Source organism: Ischnura elegans, chromosome 4 (assembly GCF_921293095.1).
Source record: "Ischnura elegans chromosome 4, ioIscEleg1.1, whole genome shotgun sequence".
In the NCBI taxonomy this organism is placed as follows: Eukaryota; Metazoa; Arthropoda; class Insecta; order Odonata; family Coenagrionidae; genus Ischnura; species Ischnura elegans.
The window spans coordinates 35393886-35400039 of record NC_060249.1 but is presented as its reverse complement, the minus strand read 5'-3'; positions in this window follow the sequence as shown (position 1 = coordinate 35400039).

Genomic DNA, 6154 nt, shown 5'->3' with positions numbered 1-6154 from the left:
TGGCATTTTCGAAAAATTTTCCCCGTCGCTTGAGAGGGGTTGCCACTTCAGGCCATCCCGCCCCCTCCCATAGCATATTCCTAGTTACGCCACTGCCATTGGTTATTGTATTTGTGCCCTTTTTTAAATTTCTGAACGCGTTATGTATTGGAGCATTAAATGCACATTGGTGTGAAAACTTTAAATAAACCAATATGTTTTAAAAAATGAAACGGCTGGCATATATATATATAAAAAACATAAATGGGTGCCGTAAACCGAAATAAGGTTCCCTAACGTAGAGGCCATGCAATGAACACATTTTAAAAATCTAAACTTCATTCAGCTGTTTGATCCTGCGTTGGCGTCTTAATCATTTAATTAACGACATTAATTTCAATTCCTTATTTTATTTTCTAATAACTACAAGTGCGATAAGATTAGGTGCCCGTATTTTATTTTAATCTCCGTTCTTTTGATATGGACCATCTAATACCAGCGGTTCGGACGAACGAAATATGTATCGTAAACTTTCCCGGCGAATACTATTGATAAAATCTTCTCAGGTTTGACACCGGGTAAGGCGATGAGGGAGTTTCTCATCGGAATGTTGGCCTTAAACAGCCTTACTCCGTCCCAAACCCGAGGTTTTATCAATATTGTATAAATATGGTACTATAGTACTATAGTAGTTCTTGGAATGTCTCCTGCAAACAATAAACTTCTTAATTCCACAAAAATGAATTTGGAATAGCAAAACTTTTTATCATATAATGCGGAGTTCCCGTAAAAAATAATGTAGGTCCCTAACATGTAGTATCACTACCTTGGGTATCGATAAAAATATGGCTTTATACCAAAAATAATGATTTAAAAATATGACCCTGTCAACTTTCCAAGTAAATGTTTCATGAAATTACAGCCATTTGAAAAAAAACACCCAAAATATCCGCTTTGGCGAGCGAGAAGAAATCAGTCCTTTTTTGAAGGCCTCTAACTTGGAGATTTTTCAGATGTTAACGCCTGCAATTCTAACATATTTACAAAATAAAAAATACCGGAAATTTTTATTTTAATAATGTATAATCTGGCAATATTGTTGAAATTTTCTTTATTCTGATGTGGTTTATTATGATTTGCACCTCGCCGCGAGGAAATAAGTTTTAAATAGAATAAGAAAAGAAAACGAAGAAAATGTGTGTATCATTCTTATAGGTCTATAACATGTATTTTTTTACGAATATCCGAAATGGTGACCCCACACCACCTGCATGATACTACCATTGAAGCACTTATGCGTCAATAAGGTGCTAAGGTAATTCGTAGAAGTATTAGCCCAAAAGTTTTGGATTAGCCCCATTCATACTAACGGCGAACAAGTACTTGATATGTGAATTGGATGGATGCGGCAGATACTTTGTGGAGATCCATTATGAAGTGAAACAGTTTGCAATTTCCACATAAAAATTTATTAAACTAGAGTCTACATGTTACGCCTGACACGAGTCTTGATAATGCTGCAGTGCGGCGAAACATGTCGACTCTAGTTTAATAAATTTTTATGTGGAAAGTGCAAAGTGTTTCACTTCATATCTCTACTTAATATGTGTACCTAACCCAATGTTAATTTGTTTAACGAAGCTTTCTTTACTTTTGAATTCATTTTTTTCGGCGAAGATTTCTTTACTCAAGGAGAGAAACAATAACTTCTTAAACAATGAGAAATTGTGGTCATTTACCAACAAAATTACTGTAGGAAATATTTTATCTAAGTATGTTTGAAAACATACTCCCTTTTTGATTTTGTAATTTAATTTCTATTACTTTTTCCTTAACTGTATATTAATTATTTAAAAACAGTTCATCAAGAAGATTTTTTTATTCAGTAATCTGCACAGTAATTCGATTATTTTCTGAAATGGATCCCACCAACAAACAAAGGCCTCTGGGGTCATCTAGAGCTCCAATTCTAATTTTATCAATGTTGTAGCAAATTTTTGGAGCATTAAATATTATATTACATTATATCGTATTTTAATGCATCATATTTTATTATAATATACTATGTTATATGATGTATTATATTAAGAATGTCAAATATGTTCCTATGAATCAATAGAGCGTTGAAGTCTCCACCTTCAGCTTGCCTATTTCAATGTCTCAAATGAGTATTGTTTCGCGTAGCTTTTGATGCTAAGCCGTTCAATATGCCACTAAGTTAAGTCGTTCACCATTTCGCCGTATTGATTTCCTTCGTCTAAAATACTTCATTGAAAAATTGGCCGTCTATATTCCTCACTGAGAACAAAAGTTCCGTGGAACATAAGTAGGCATTGTTATTAAATGTTGAATGCCCACCAATAAGTACATTTAAATACGTTAACGTTTTTAATTAGATATAGGAAAGGAAGATTTTAAAAATAACCCGCATTAAAAAGGGCAGCGTTATAGATGTGAACAGTACTCCTCGGCGAGAAAGACCATTGCAGTAACATAATCCCATCCCAAACCTAATCAAAATTTTGCAAAAGGCAAATATTTCTTCCATGCTGCGATCAAGGATGAGGACTTTTCATTTTACGTTCCTACATTCATTCTCATTTACCAACATTATCTCTGATGTGACCGGCGTAGTTGTCACGCATGGTCAGTGAACGCATTGAACTTTAACTCGGTACCTCTTTACCTTGTCAAACACCGTTGTACGCTATTAAAACCAGTATACCTATTTCTTTTGAATCTGTCAGATTACCTCAGCAATGACGAACTAAATTACTATGGCCAAATGAACGAATTAGTACCAATCTTGGCTGTGCACATCATACTGTCAAGCACTGTTCGACGGTAATATCTCAAGTCTATCTATTTCCTTTGATACGCTTATATTATGGCTTCACTAACAGTTCGTACATCTACATAGTAATACCTAGGGAGCCACCTCTGGGGTATTTGGCAGGGAGTGATCCATCGCCATCATGCAGTTGGATTCCCACATGCACACCAAATAGCCTAAAAAACGTCACCCATACTAACAAATTATACTACCACATGTTGTTAGAAATAATAATAAAATTAAAAAACATGCATTAAGTTGTACAAAAGTTAGTAAGCTACACTACAAGTCATCTAATCTATTTATGAGTTCTAACGCTGCATTTATAATCTCTTATTGATCGTGGAAAAAAAGAAATTTTGAATCTGTCTGCTCTACAGTCTATCTCTCTTATTTTATTTATATGGTCCGATCTTCCGTAGTATTTCGGCGTTCGTAAGGTATGGCTAAATTCATTAGAAAATACTTGAAAACACTTGAATTGATCTAAAAGGATTTATCAATTTTTCAATCCACGGTCTGACTGAGTCTATCCGAGTTTATCTAATTGTAAGAAGCCAGTTACACTAACAAGAACATCGTAACGACTTTTCACGTACCTGGCAGATCTTCTTTGCACGCGTTTTCTGTTTTTAATCCTATTTCATGAGGGTTCCAAACACTGGCAGAGTATTCTAAATGGGGTCTAACGAGGGAAAAGTAGAAATTTCTCTCGCTTTGTCGTCGCACTTTCTTAATATTTCCTAGGTAGTGGTTGCTTTATTTCTAAAGAAATATCTGTTTAATAATATACTTATCCTCTGCCTTTTGCATTCGGAAGGTACTTCCATTCTATCGAACGGGGAAATTTTCTCAGTGAACGTCGTATTTTCTCATGTTTCTTTTCCTGTCAGTTTTTAATCAATTATTTTACCATATACAGTTCCTCGCCAGGTGAAGCCTACATTATGGCTATTTTACAATTATACAACGTCGAAACGTTATATAAAACTCATCCCGCGCATTTTAAGAATTGTGTCATCTCGGAAAATAAAGTTTTGATTTGGAGCTCCAGTTCCCGAATTGATGAAACCGTTTGTTTGATAAATGATATCGCAGAAATTTTTAAGTGTTTCGGTTTTCATCGGAATTTATAGTATTTGTGTCATCGCCTTTGAACCTTAGCGGGCGATAACGAAAATGTAATGCTTCTCGTGAAGCGCTGCTAAAAAAAATGGAATTGAGCATTCAAGCGTCCATTACTCGATACAAGATTTCTTTCAGAAATTAGAATATCCCAGAGGATAAAATTAATTCCATTCCCAAGCTCTACCCTCTGCTGTAACCAGAAAATATAATTTTCACGGAAATCTGATAATCTACAATCTCTGCCATTAAGAAAGCGTTACTAAACACGCCACGTCTAGTAACGACGTCGATATACATTTGATGGATGCATTGTCTATTTTAAGGCCGTTTCACAAGGGCACGTTATTGAGCAATCTCACGAGTGTACGAAGGTGCAGTCTAAATTGCATCGTGTAAAGCGCTGAATTGCTAGAACGCATGGTTCTAATTTAGTTCGCGCAATTGCACGCCATAATGAGAAATTAATGCAGTTCCAAACTGCGCAACTACGTGCCCCGTGTATAACGGCCTTTATACTATAATCGCTTCCAAATTGTTAACACATGTATGATTGCAAGCATAGAGGTTCCTAACCACTATTATTGCAACGGGCTCCAACGGCCCTGGCCATCAGCCGTATTATGGAAGCAGTTTTTCACACGGAATATACGTAACTATGCGATGGCTATCTAAATCCTCATGCAACCTTTTGAGCTTCTTCAAGTCTGATTCTCTCTTCACATGAAAAGTCGTACTTGCATTTAAATTTTAGGAGTGCGGCAGGAGTATTTTGACAGCCTATTTTTATTATGACCCTTACTGTCCGCGGGAAAAACGAATTACTATACACAGGGCCTAACTGACGATGAGTTGGAGTTTTGTCAGGGGTGAGGGGCAAAGGTCAGTTTGTCGTCCCCCTTCTCTCCTCCACCACTACAGTATAATACATCAAAAAGCTATTTCTTTAGATGCGGTAGTTGAAATTACGCACCCTGTGGTAGCTTTTAAGAATTTTTACCGATATTATTGTTCAATTATTTATAAGTTAATAATTATTGTTAACTAATTGAATTAGAAAAATGAAATTACTATTATAAATCAACTTCAAATTTTGCCGTCCCTTGAAATCTACCCAGGCACGTGCCCCTTCTGCCCCGCACTGGCTCAGGGCCTGTCTATATACATATCCGTTCGATAACTTTAATATTTTATTGCATTGCATCTTTCGCGATTTTCGAAATCTTTGGAATGGACTCTTCTGTGTGTGTTTTTTTGAGTTGAAAACAGTTCCTACGGCGTTGCATTTAGCGTCTTCAGGGCGAAACGTCTTCGCTTCGCGACCATTCACACGGTATTCTCCCGAAATGAAGACAATTAAACCCGAAGACGCTAGCTGCATCGGCGGAGAAGCAGTTTTCAGCTCGTAACAACACGCGTGTGGGTTTCCCGAGAACATTCGTTTCCTATATTACAAAAACCATGTCCTTTTGCACTTATGGAAGGGTAAGTGGGAAATTCCGAGGGATTTTTAGCAGAAGGGGGAGGAGTTGTGTGCAGTTGAAGGACGAAGGGTTTAGGGAATTCCGGGGTCGTTAGGCCGGAGAATAGAATCACCAGAAACCAGGGGTAATGAGATACAATGGGAAGGCGTCATCTTCTATTGATGAATGTGGTGGTCCCATCTTTGCCCGACCCTGGGAAGGCCAGCCTGCACTCCTCATAGATCCTTGCTTCTCCCCTCGGGAAGGCCTCACAATCATAGGGGGCGGTTCACTGAGGGCTATATGACCACCACGAGGTTAGCAGGGGAGGGGAGGAGACAGGCTGTGTGTATATGGCGAGGGGCGACTATGGACGAACAATGAATGCCAAGCTTCCTGGAATGATATCGTAAAAAATACGAGGGGAACCCCTTCCCTCAGGCAGTGTTAGTTTGGGTCGTTGAGAAAGAAGCCGCCCAACAGCGCTTTACCCCAAAATTATTCTCTTTCATTTACACTGCCTTTTAAATATCCTGTTCATCCCCTTGCTTTCTTTATCACCACACTTACAGAATCAAACACCTCAGGAGTGAAGATTTCTTGGATTTCACACTGGATAAGGTACGCCATATCCATGGGCGTACCCAGCGAGGGGCAGGAGGGAGCGGCTTCCCAACTTAGAAGCAAAAATCGCAAATGTCTTTAGGGAAAATAATATTTTTTCAAGCAAATAATTGTTACATTTTCCTTAAAA